This window comes from Miscanthus floridulus, chromosome 5, assembly GCF_019320115.1.
Source record: "Miscanthus floridulus cultivar M001 chromosome 5, ASM1932011v1, whole genome shotgun sequence".
Taxonomy (NCBI): Eukaryota; Viridiplantae; Streptophyta; class Magnoliopsida; order Poales; family Poaceae; genus Miscanthus; species Miscanthus floridulus.
The window spans coordinates 38,025,969-38,039,573 of NC_089584.1; the positions used below are offsets into that span (position 1 = coordinate 38,025,969).

Genomic DNA, 13,605 nt, shown 5'->3' on the forward strand with positions numbered 1-13,605 from the left:
GGAGTCCAGCGGCGCCTACAATACTGTAGGGATAAATGTTGGCACCTACAATATTGTTTGTGTCAGGGCGGTTTTGGAACACTGTTCCCACAGGTGTATAGGGTATGGTCCCTGTGCCATGGTTTGACTCATGTGCTGCTTTCTCCGTTCATCCCTGGTCCCTTTCGAGCGGGCATCCCCGATCGGATGGCCCTAGTTGGCTTTGGTTGCGCCGGTCGGAGAAGAGTGGCGAGGAGGGTTCTAACGTACCCCCGTCGAAGAGACGCGGGGTCGGAGTCAGAAGTAGGGCTTGGGGCAGGCCTTCTGATCGGAGAGGCCGTCCGAAGATGGCTGGAGCCCGAATCGAGCGCTCCGGTCGGATAGGTGGGCCGAAGTAGCTGACGAGCGGGCGTTGCACTTCTTGGGCCTGACCTTTCGGTCGGTTGCTGGACCGCCCTTTTGCCCTGTTGTTTTTAGACTCTTGGGCTGAGCCTTGGCGCAGAAGCCGGTCCTCGAGGGACCCTGGGATTATGAACCCGACAGGAGCCCCTCGAGCCCCTGGATGATTCGGGTAGAATCGTCCGGGGGATTTTTGTCTTGTTGACGGGTGCGCGCGAGCGCACCCACGGGTGTAGCCTCTGAGCCCCTGGGTGGTTCAGGTAGAACCATCTGGGGGGTGTTCTGTGTCATCAGGGGAAGTTTTCTGTTTTGTCGGCGGGTGCGCACGAGCGCACCCGCGGGTGTAGGCCCCGAGCCCCTGGGCGGTTCGGGCAGAACCGTCTGGGGGGTATTGTTTCAGCGGGCGTGTGTTTATGTTTTTAGTCCGAGTTGGATTTTTGTCAACCAAGGAGTCATTTGTGCAGCCGAGGCGTTTTTCAACTTATTGATCCCGGCATCGATGTGTGCCGTGGGTCGAGCGAGGAAGTTAGTCTGAGCGTGAGAGAGCTCACTGATCTTGGCGTTGATGCGCGCCATGGGATCGGGTGAGGGAGTTAGTTTGGTGGTGAGAGAGCTCACTGATCCCGGCGTTGGTGCGCGCCGTAGTTCTGAAATGGTTAGTTCAGGGGACAGTCGAGCCTGTGGGTCCTGGTGTTGTGGATCCTCGGCCTTGGTGCAGCCTGGGCAGCCGAGGTAGTTAGTTCAGTTAGTTTTCACGCGAGTTCGGAGTCGCGGTCCCTGGATTTTTTGGAGCGTAGTCGGAAGTGAAGCCGTTATGAGAGTTCGGAGTCACGGTCCCTTGATTTTTGGAGCGCAGTCGGAAGTGAAGCTGTTACACGAGTTCGAAGTCGCGGTCCCAAGTCATAGCCGGATGTCATAGATCCTATCGACGTGAGTTTGGAGTTGCGGTCCCAAGGTTTTTTGGCATTGAGCCCCCGAGCCTTGTCGGGCCTTCGTGGGGGTCAATGTGAGTTATGTGCGTTACCCCATCCGGTTCCTCACAACTAAAGGGGCTGAGTTTCGTCGCTTGTCCCGGTCGCTTGGGCTTGAAGACTAGCTCGATGAGTTCGCTAACGGGTGTGATCGAGCGGGATCCGGGTTCATCGTTCGTGACGGGATCGGCATAGCCCTCTTGTGACATTCCACTACTCCTTTACCTGCAACCCGGTAGATGCCTAGGTCATTCCAGAGATCGACCTAGGTGGCCTAACAGCCTCCCCTCGATGGAGATTTTGTGGGCCTAGCGAGAGGTTTAGGATCGAACGAGAAGGTTGAGATGACCCGGTTTGCCAGACTAGGCGAAGGCCGCACGGTGCTCATCTATGGTTTTCTCCCCTGGCTTTGTTGTTTGCTCATGTCGAATGAGGCAACCGCCGCTTCATGACGCAACACGGAGTGTTCTGGTGCATTTCACTGCACGTGCGATGCTTAGTTCCCGAGCCCCCGGGTGATTCAGGGCCCGAATCGTTCGGGAGGCGCGGGCGTATGGAATGAAATGCGCGTATGGATATATGAAATAGAGGGGGTTGGATAGTGTTTACCTTGATGACTGGAGTGATGGGGCTCAGAGAGCTTTAGTCGGAAATGCCCGATCGGGACCCATGCTCGTCGTTCGTGATGGAGTCGACATGGCCCACATGGGGCATCCCTTTGCTTCCTACCTTGGTAGCTGCCTCGACTATATGAGAAGGTCAGGAGCTCCATGTACTTCTACTGAGCATCTATGGGTGCGACGCCCTTGAGGTACCCGTTGCGCTTGCCGAAGCCGAGGGAGCTGAACCGAGCGGATTCCTGGTGGTCGCAGTGATATTTGCAGTAGTAGAAAATATAAAAGTTTTGTGGCTGAGTCCCCATGTGAATAGTTTTTTTGTATTTAATGAATGCATCAGTACTATCCTTATGACAGAACCACGATATCCTTTCTTTATTTATATCCTAGCATAAACTTCATTCTTATCCTATCCCTCTCGTACCTGCCCGTTTGTCCCATAGGGTGCGACCTTGGGAGTCCGGGGCGTGGCCCGCGGGGCTCGACTGCTCGTATCCATAGGGAAAGGCGGGATGCGTTCGGTTGGGAGTAAGAACAGAGTTACATAGGGTAATCAAAGACATGGAATGTGTTTCCGTTGCCAGGACAAAGTTGTTTATTATGTGATAGTAAAAAGAAAAGGGGAGGTAATCTTTATTATTGTTCCCTTATGGAGCCCCCCGAGCAACTCGAGCTAAAAGTTTTCGGGCCAGGGTGCTCTTTATAGGAGCATGTGTTTAACTAAAAAAGGGGTGGTTAGACCAAATTTAGGGAAAAAACAACGTAGCTGTTCAATGTTCCAAGTGTTAGTGAGAGCATTGTCGTTGTTGTCCTCCAGTCAGTAGGTGCCCGGTCGGATTACTTCGATCACCGTATAGGGCCCTTCCCATGGTGGAGAGAGCTTGTGTTTTCCTTCGTTGATTGGGTCCTTCGGAGTACGAGATCACTGACTTAGAGTATTCTTCCCCTGATCTTCCTTTCATGGTACCTACGGAGGGTTTGTTGGTAGCGAGCAGAGCGGATGACGGTCGTTTCGTGGGCTTCTTCGAGTAGGTCGACCGCGTCTTGTTGAGCCTCCGTGGCTTGGTCGTGGTCGAAAGCCTTCACTCTTGGTGCGCCGTGGTCGAGGTCGAAGGGCAACACTGCCTCAGCTCCGTAGGCCAGGAAGAAGGGTGTGAATCCTGTGGATCGGTTTGGGGTCGTTCTTAGGCTCTAGAGGATCGCTGGAACCTCTGCTACCCATTGCCCAGTGTATTTGTTGAGTCGGTTGAAGATGCGTGACTTAAGTCCTTGGAGGACCATGCCATTGGCATGTTCGACCTGACCATTAGTTCGTGGATGTCCGACCGAAGCCCAGTTGATCCTGATACCGTATCCGTCGCTGAAGTCTAGGAACTTTTTTCCGGTTAAGCTAGTCCCGTGGTCAGTGATGATACAATTAGGAACACCGAACTGGTAGATGACATCGAGGAAGAATTTGACTGCCTCCTCCGACCGGATGTTGGTGATGGGCTTGGCCTCTATCCACTTGGTGAATTTGTCGACCGCTACGAGCAGGTGAGTGAAACTGCCTAGGGCCTTTTTGAGGGGTCCTACCATGTCGAGGCCCCAGACCGTGAATGGCCAGGTGATGGGGATGGTTTGGAGCTCTTGTGCTGGCAAATGGGTTTGCCAAGCGTAGAACTGGCATCCCTCACACCTGCGGACGATCTCCTCCGCATCTTGTAGCATGGTGGGCCAGTAAAAACCTTGGCAGAAGGCTTTTCCGACCAGCGACCTTGGGGCCACGTGATGCCCGCAAATGCCAGCATGGACCTCAAGGAGGAACTGCCTCCCTTGGTCGGTGGGGATACACTTCATGAGTACTCCTGATGGGCTCTATTTGTAGAGCTCGTCACCGAGCGCGACGAAGGTCTTTGCGTGTCGAGCGATCCATCGGGCTTCAGTCCTTTTGGGCAGGAGAACCTCCTCAAGGAGGTAGGCAAGTAGCGGTACTCGCCAGTCGGTTTGATCGAGTGCCAGTACGACGATGTTTGTGGGTGACGTAGAGGTACTGGGGTCAGAGTCCCCTGGCACTGGCTGGGCGTCGGGGTCGGAGCCCCTGAGCGCCAGCTGGGCGTCGGGGCGTGTCCAGGTCGGACCTTCTAGGATGCAGGCGAACGGCTCATGGATGTCGTTGATGAAGACCCCGCTTGGGGATGGATCCCTCCTGGCGGCCAGTTTCGTGAAGAAATCGGCGGCATCGTTGTCCCTTCGAGGGACGTGATGCAGTTCGATCCCCTAGAATTTGTCCTCGAGCTTGCGCATCTCTTGGCAGTATGCTGTCATGAGGGGGCTTTTGCAGGAGGACTCCTTCATGACCTAATCAACGACTAGTTCTGAGTCACCACGGACATAGAGTCATGTAGCATCGAGCTCGATGGCGATACAGAGCCCATTGATAAGGGCCTCGTATTCCGTGGCATTGTTTGAAGCTGAGAAGTGGAGGCGGATGGCGTAGCGGAGCCTACTCCCGTCCAGGGAGATCAGAACCACTCTGGCCCTCGAGCCAGGCACCATTATGGACCCGTCGAAGTACATTGTCCAGTACTCATGGGTGACGTCCGGGGTCGGTAGCTGGACCTCCGTCCATTCGGCAATAAAATCTGCGAGAGCCTGAGACTTAATAGCGGTGCGGGGGCTATATCTGATGTCATGGCCCATGAGTTCAAGTGCCCACTTGGAAATTCATCCCGCGGCATCGCGGTTGCGGATGATGTCTTCGAGCGGGTATGAAGTGATGACTGTGACTTCATGGTCGGTGAAGTAGTGTAGGAGCTTCCTGGTTGCCATTAGTACGGCGTATAGGAGTTTCTGCACCTGAGGGTACCAGACCTTGGGGTCGGTAAGTACTTCTCCGATGAAGTATATGGGTCACTGTACCTTGAGCTAGTGTCTCGGTTCATCCCTCTCGACGATCAGGGTGGCGCTCACCACATGGTTACTGGCCACGACATAAAGAAGGAGGGGTTCTCCCTATTCAGGAGCGACGAGGATTAGGGCCGATGTCAGGGATATTTTGAGGCTTTCGAGAGCATGTTGGGCTTCCTCAGTCCAGACGAAGGCGTCCGTCTTTTTGAGGAGCTTGTAGAGTGGCATCCCCCGTTCGCCGAGCCGAGAGATGAAGCGGCTTAGGGCAGCCAAGTAGCCGATGAGCCTCTGCATGCCCTTGACATTGTGTATGGGACCCATGTTGGAGATGGCTACAATCTTTTCGGGGTTGGCCTCGATGCCACGCTTGGATACGATGTATTCGAGCAGTTTTCCCTTCGGAACCCCGAAAACACATTTTTTGGGATTCAGCTTGATGTTGAACCTTCAGAGGTTCACGAATGTCGCGGCTAAGTTTGTGATCAGATCGCACGCTTGAACCGTTTTGACCACTATGTCATCAACATAGACGGCGATTGTTGGTTTCGTAGCAGTACGAACCATACGGGGTGATGAACGAGGTTGCGAGTTGATCGGACTCTTTGATCGTGATCTAGTGATAGCCTGAGTAGGCGTCCAGAAAGGAGAGGATCTCGCAACCCGAAGTGGAGTCGATTATCTGGTCTATGCGTGGCAAGGGAAAGTGATCCTTTGGACACGCCTTGTTGAGTCCAGTATAATCAATGCACATTCTCCATTTCCCGGTCTTTTTTCTGACAAGGACGGGATTGGCGAGCCAGTCAGAGTAAAAAACCTCCTTGATGAATTCGGCTGCCAGGAGCTTGGCGATCTCTTCGCCTATGGCCCTGCGCCTCTCGTCGTCAAAATGACGCAGGCGTTGCTAGCGGGCTTTGAGCCCGGGGTAAGGCATAGTGCATGCTCGGTGACCTCCCATGGTATCCCCGGTATGTCAGAAGGCTGCCATGCGAAGACATCACGATTGTCGTGTAGGAAGTCGATGAGCTCGCATTCCTATTGGGCTAGGAGCTGGGTCCCAATTCGCACCATCTTGGCTGGGTCGGTGGGGTCGACACCCACCGCCTTGGTTTCCTCGAGCGAGCGGAAGGCCGTCAAGGAGGTTAGTTTGTTGTAGTCTGGGACTACTGGGGTTGATGACTCCCCGAGCTGTAGGAGCTCAGATGAGTTGACAACCGTGGTGGTGAGCTCGTAGTGCTTGCGGTCGCACTTGAAGGCGTGCGAGAAGGTGCTACTCATGGTGAGGACGCCGTTTGGTCCCGGCATCTTTAGCTTAAGGTAGGTGTAGTTGGGGATTGCCATGAATCTTGCATAGCATGGCCGCCCCAAGATGGCGTGGTAGGACCCTAAAAAGTCCACCACTTTGAATGTGAGGACCTCCGAGCGGAAGTTGGCTCGGCTGCCAAATGTGACGGGTAGATCGATCTGTCCGAGCAGGTATGCTTGTGCTCCTGGGATTACCCCGTGGAAGGGGGAGCCCGCTAGGCGGAGTTCCAATCGGGGGATGCGCATGGCATCGAGGGTGTCGATGTACTAGATGTTGAGACCGCTGCCCCTGTCCATCAGCACCTTGGTGAGGCGCTTCTTGTGGATGATGGGGTCGACGACGAGCGGGTAGCATCCTAGTCTTGCGACGTAGGAGGGATGGTCCCTCTGATCAAAGGTGATCGGGGATTCCGACCAGCTAAGGAACGAGGGGGCGGCCGTCTCGGCAGCGCATGCCTCCCTATAGCGTACCTTATGCTAGCGTTTAGTCCAGATGGCATCGGACCCACCGAAGATCATGATGCACTCTTTAGGCTCGGGGAAGCCATCTCCGTCCTTGCCTATCGCGCCTCCCTTCTTGGCTACCGGCTCCTTGCCCTCTCCCTCCTTTGGCCTGTCGGCCTATCAGAGGAAACATTTGAGGAGCTCGCACTCCTTGTAGAGGTGTTTGACGGGGTAGGCATGGTTGGGGCACGGACCATCCATGAGTTTGTTGAAGTGGTTAGGCAGTCCCTGTTGGGGCTGCTTGGCCGCGCGATCGGCCACGGCGACCAGTGCGGGGCTGTCCAACCGACGTCGATCTTTTTTTGTTTTTCTTGCCCCTCTGCGTGGAGGGGCCTTCGTCCGGGTCCATGCGCTTGGCTTTGAGCTTGTCCCGGCCTTCGCCGAAGACCGCTCCGACCACCTCCTCACCAGAGGCATGGTTGGTGGCGACGTCGAGCAGGTCGCGAGTGGTATGGGGTTTCAAGCAGCCAAGCTTGTGGATCAAGGACTCATAGTTCGTCCTAGAGAGGAATGCGCTGATGACGTCTGCGTCGACGACATCAGGGAGGGAGTTGCATCGTTGGGAGAACCTACGGATGTAATCCCACAGGGACTCATTGGGCTCCTGCTAACAGCTCTTGAGGTCCTAGGAGTTTCCCGAGCGGACGTACGTCCCCTAGAAATTCCCGACAAAGACCCTCTTGAGGTCTGTCCAATCGTAGATGCTGTCGTGCGGAAGGAATTCGAGCCATGCCCAAACATGTCCCCCCACGCAAATGGGAAGGTATTGAATGATGAAATAGTCATCATCCACTCCTCCGGCCCGACAGGCGAGCTGGAAGTCTTTGAGCCAAATGCCTGGGTTGGTCTACCCAGTGTATTTGGTGATGTTGGTGGGTGCCCGGAAACGCTGCGGGAACGGTGCTCTCCGGATATGTCGGCTGAAGGCCTGTGGCCCCAGGCCCTCAGGGCTGGGGCTCCAGTCGTCTGGCCAGCGACCGCACTTGGGGCGCGTTTCACCACTTCCCTCGATGGTTTGGCCAGGGTCCGTGTCGCCTGCTGCCGTACGGTGGACGTTGTTATCGCATCGAGCCTGACGCTGGTTGTCGATGATGCTGCAGGCATCCTAGTGCGGATTGGGCCTCTCATGTACCGGCGGTTGGCATGGAGCAGGCACCAGGTTGGACTGTGGCACGACTGCTGCACCCCGAGCTAGGCCTGGCGGCTGTGGCGGTGAGCAAATGGAGCGATCCATCTGGTGCATCCTCGTCCCCCCCAGAGGGGAAAGAGGGTGCGGGTCAGAGTCGCGACACGGAGCTTTCCGCCTGTTGGACGGCGGCGGCTTCTACTAGGACCTAGAGGTTTCGATAGACTGCCCGCTCTTGGGGGTCGGTGGGCTCGGGAACGCCGCATAGAAGCATTGTGGCAGCGGTGATGTTCTGGCCAGCCCGGGCGAATTGAGGAAGATCGTTCCCCTCGTTCATGATGTCATGTTGGACCTAACGGGCCCAACCCCAGGCCCCGCCCACCGGGCCATGCGCATGGGGCACAACGGGCCGTACTGACGGTGCTGGCACAGGCGGTGGCTAGTTCTGCCGTCGTTGTCATAATTCCTCGGTGTGTGCTTGCGCAGACGCGAGGGCCCCCGCACGCGGGTCCAGAGGGGTGTGAGTTTGCGCAGACTCCGCAACCACCGGCGGCTGTCCCAGAGCGTCCGCCATAGCGCACTCCCAGGACGGATGGTGGCTGAGTGCCACATCACCGATGTTGGAACCGTCGCTCTTGCCCTCACCATCCGAGAGTTCATGGGAAATGGCAGGAACGCAGCCTGCCATTCCCACGAACTCGGACGTGAGGGGGGATGGTGCCAGCATCCTTCGGAGCCCCCGAGCGTATGTGTCCATAGAGGACACGAGGCCATAGGGGAACCGATCGTACGGTGTTTGTGGCGTGGGCTGTACATTCCCTCCGGGTGATTGGTGGGAGATAGTAAATAAAGAGCGAATAGTAGTATGCATATTACTTACAGTGAGGTTTGAGCAGAGAGTTTGATCGGAATGAAGCGCAGATGCCGCGTCGTCGAAGTCACACGTCCCAGAGTCGATGGAGGACATCTCCCCGACTGGTGCCAGGTCGTGAGTCTCCTCGTAGAGGTGGAGTACGCTAAGTTAGTTGGCAACGAAGTCTAGGCTTCTGAAGAGAAAGGCCTAGGATGGCTCGAAGACGGGTGGAACCCACATCCCGGTGGGCGAGAGTGCGGGAAACTCCAATGAGCTGAAGTGAATCGTATCGCCCGAGCCCGCCACGGTGGGGGTGGCGGAAGAATGGGCCATCCGATGACCAAAAAAGTGTTGAACGTACAACGTCTTCTCCACGGACGACGCCAACTGTCGGTACAGAAAGTGACCAACTAGTGAATATTTGTAGTTTTGCTGTACGTTGTGATCGGAGGTGGCCTAGCACTCAATGACATAGGATTTATACTGGTTCAGGCAACGTGCCCTACGTCTAGTCGGGGTCGGTCGGTGACTTTATTCCTGAGCCCAGGTGCTCAAAGTTTGCTGCAGGGTTACAAACAAGAAGGAGAAAGATGGGGTGTGCGAGAGGCCCAGTTGGCTTCGGTCGGAAAGACCGAGAGCGATGGGGACTCTGCAATGAGCTAAGTGTTCAAGCAGGTGCTTGAGGTCCGAACCTGGCGGTTCTGTGGTTGTAGCTATTGGACTAATGAATCTAAAGGAACTGAGCTTGAATCGATCGGTCTCTTGGAGGGAGCGCATCCCCTTTTATAGACGAAGGGGATGGCTTTACAGGTGAGAGGGAGAGGGTATGGATGCTTTTAACTCTTGTTGCCCACGCTGATGAGGATTGGATAATGGTAGGCGCCCACAACACTGTTGATGTCACTGTAGAATGTCAGGTGCACGTGGGAGGTTGCGCTATCTTCTTCAAGAAGGGTTGACGTCGGTACCTGTAAAATACTGTTGGATGCCTAGAGGGCATGTGAGGAGTCTTACCACGTTTACCGGGTATGGTGAATCCCGGCGCCTTTAACACTATTGATGCCTAGAGGCATGTGAGGGGCTTTTTGCCATACGGGAGTCCAGCGGCGCCCACAATACTGTAGGGATAAATGTCGGCGCCTACAATACTATTTGTGTCAGGGCGGTTGTGGAACACTGTTCCCGTAGGTGTACAGGGTATGGTCCCTATGCCGTGGTTTGACTCGCGTGCTGCTTTCTCCGTTCATCCCTGGTCCCTTCCGAGCGGGCGTCCCCGGTCGGATGGCCCCAGTCGGCTTTGGTTGCGCCGGTCGGAGAAGAGCAGCGAGGAGGGTTCTTATGTACCCCGGTCAGAGAGACGCGGGGTCAGAGTTAGAAGTTGGGCTCAGGGCAGGCCTTCCGATCAGAGAGGTCGTCCGGAGACAGTTGAAGCCTGAATCAAGCGCTCCAGTCGGATAGGTGGGCCAAAGTAGCTAACGAGCGGGCGTTGCTCTTCTTGGGCCTGGCCTTCTGGTCGGTTGCTGGACCGCCCTTTTGCCCTATTGGTTTTAGACTCTTGGGCCGAGCCTTGGCACAGAAGCCGGTCCTCGAGGGACCCCAAATTTATGAACCCGACAAATCCACTAGAGTACCTTTTGGCTCTCCACCGGGGAAAGGTTAAGAACCCCTCACAATCACTATGATCGGAGCCGGAGACAATCACCAACCTCCGCTCAATGATCCTCACTACTCCAAGCCGTCTAGGTGGCGGCAACCACCAAGAGTAACAAGCGAATCCCACAGCGAAACACGAACACCAAGTGCCTTTAGATGCAAACACTCAAGCAATGCACTTGGACTCTCTCCCAATCTCACAAAGATGTTGAATCTATGATGGAGATGAGTGGGAGGGCTTTGGCTAAGCTCACAAGGTTGCTATGTCAATGCAAATGCCCAATAGAGTGAGCTTGAGCTGGCCATGGGGCTTAAATAGAAGCCCCCACGAAATAGATCCATTGTACCCCTTCACTGGGCACAACGTGGGGTGATCGGACGCTCCGGTCCTATTGACCGAACGCTGGACCTCAGCGCCCGGTCACGCAATGCATGCCACTCTCTTCAAATGTTGATCGCCCGATCTCAACGGTCAAGTGACGACCAGACGTAGCAGCTCAAAGTGACCGGACGCTAAGCCCCAGCGTCCGATCATTTCTAGTAAGCATCTAGAGACGAATTTTTATGACCGGACGTGTCCGGTCAGGCTCGACCGGACTCACCCAGCGTCCGGTCACACGGTGACTCTTCTATGTGCTGCCACATCAGCAGGACCGGATGCACCTCTCCAGCGTTCGGTCACTAAGTGACCTAGCGTCCGATCAGAGACCGACGCCAGCGTCTTTACAGCTTCTACTGACCGGACGCGCCGGTCCAACCGAGGCCAGCGTCCGGTCACTTACAGCGACCTCCGTCTTTTTTGTCTAGGGCGCTGGTGGCACCGTCGAACTATCCGCACTCTACGGGCGGACACTCCGTCGGTGAAGTTCCTAACCTTTGCTCAAATGTGCCAACCACCAAATGTATCACCTTGTGCACATGTGTTAGCATATTTTCACAAACATTTTCAAGGGTGTTAGCACTCCACTAGATCCTAAATGCATATGCAATGAGTTAGAGCATCTAGTGACACTTTGATAACCGCATTCCGATACGAGTTTCACCTCTCTTTATAGTACGGCTATCGATCCTAAATGTGATCACACTCACTAAGTGTCTCGATCACCAAAACAAAATGGCTCGTACAATTTATACCTTTGCCTTGAGCCTTTTGTTTTTCTCTTTCTTCTTTTCAAGTCCAAGCACTTGATCATCACCATGGCATCACCATCATCATGTCATGATCTTCATTTGCTTCACCACTTGGAATGTGCTACCTATCTCATGATCACTTGATAAACTAGGTTAGCACTTAGAGTTTCATCAATTCACCAAAACCAAACTAGAGCTTTCACATGTTCCCGAAGCACACGTGCACGCCTAGGACCCAGCTGACGCCGTGACTAGCCATCTGAGGCCTGATGTGGACGTCGAGACGCGCAAAAAGCCCCTACCTATCGCGTCAACTGGCTCGGATGGTGTGCTCGGAGGACACAAGGGTTTATACTGGTTCGGGCAGAACGTCCCTACGTCCAATTTGCTGCTACTCGTGTTACTGGCACTTGGTTTGCGGTAGGGGTTACAAACAGGCGAGAGAGGGAAAGGATCCCAAGTCTCTGATGGAAGGAGTGAACGGATGCTAAGAACTCGATCGCTCTTCTACCGTGTGTTCGTGTCATGCTCTTGTGTTTTTATCTCGTGGTTCGATCTCGTGCGGATCTGGATTCTCCTTTCATGGGGCGCCCTGCTTCCCCTTTTATAGGCGAAGGGAAAGCGCGGGTTATAGCGGAGGAAAAGAAGAAGAACGAGAGGGAGCAGAAGGCTTCTAGGATCATCGGGTCCTTCTACTCCTTCATGCGGGTCCTACCGATCCTGTAGATGTCAACAGGGATGGCTCCACGTCGCGACCCTGTTCGTCACTGGCGCCATGCGCAGGCGTCATCTGTCGGTCATGGCGTTCCATTCCGTCCCAGCGGACGTCGTGGTGAACTGACGCGCCTGTCAGCGTTCGTACGAGGGTTAGGCAGAACAGCACCGGCACGCCCGACGCTGTTCTTGATGTGAATCCTCAGGTATGACCCGTCATGGCCGCGGGTTACATCGAGGCGTGCCAGTCTCTTCCCTAGTCAGGGTTTTGACCTAGGCCCATACGCTTGGACCTGGAGTGGTTGACGGCGGTATGGGTCCCTGTTGGACGAGACGGAGCCCGCACCCGAGGGGTCGGGCGAGATGGAGCCCGCGGCCTCGGGGTCGGGCGAGACAGAGACCGTGGCCTCGAGGTCGGGCGAGACGGAGCCCGCGGCCTAGGGGTCGGGCGAGACGGAGACCGCGGCCTCGAGGTCGGGCGATACGGAGCCCGCGGCCTCGAGGTTGGGCGAGACGGAACCCGCGGCCTAGGGTCGGGCGAGACAGAGTCCGTGGCCTCGAGGTCAGGCGAGATGGAGTCCGCGGCCTCGAGGTCGGGCGAGACCCCTGCGGCCTCAAGGTCGGGCGAGGCGAAGCCCGCGGCCTTGGGGTCGGGCGAGACTTTTTAATTCGTCTTGCCCCATTCGGGGAAGTCAGCGTGGGCGCTAACTTCCTTACTTTGGGTATCCCTAATATCGATACTCGACAGTACGCATACTTACATCTGAAGCAGTTCATGCCAGAATCAATTATGCGAGCTCCAAATAGGTCATGGTATAACTTACCAAATGATCTTAATATTGCACTGACCCCAAATAGGTCATGGTATAACTTACCAAATAGAATCAATTATGCCAGAATCCAGTGAGACATGCACTGACCAAATGATCTTAATATTGCCATGATATAACTTACTGTGCAAAATATTGCCTATTGACACTGGAAAACCCAGCTACGATACAATTTACACGTGAAACAAAACACCAGAAGTGACAATAAGCTAATCAGAGAAATGACACAAACATTACAGTTATAAGTGATAATATGCTTGTGTTTAAACAACAGTCACAATATATCCAACTAATACGAGAAGCGTACTTGCAAGAGATGCTAAATCAGTATCTGTGATTTGGCGATTGTCAAGATTAAGAGGCTTCATTGAGCTCAAGCCAGAGATCTTCAAAACAATGTCAGTAACCAATGTAAAAGAGAGATTGATGCTCTGCAAATCACGTAGAGTGGCAGAAATGGAAAAATTAAGAACTTTCTTTAAGACAATGTGAACTACGATATATTTGTAATAATTTAAAACATCCTAGTATCACGGTCCACCCTAGTGTAATAACAATTTAAAATAGGGAATTGGCAATAAGTGTATGAATAAGGAACATCTATTGAGAGCACATGTTGATTTCATCGAAGGCTGTA

At 54.5% G+C, this 13,605-nt stretch overlaps 1 pseudogene; it reads right to left on the bottom strand.

The window, feature by feature from the left end:
- Nucleotides 1–13,605, bottom strand: part of LOC136451994 (uncharacterized) — a 58,548-nt pseudogene that overhangs the window by 25,764 nt on the left and 19,179 nt on the right.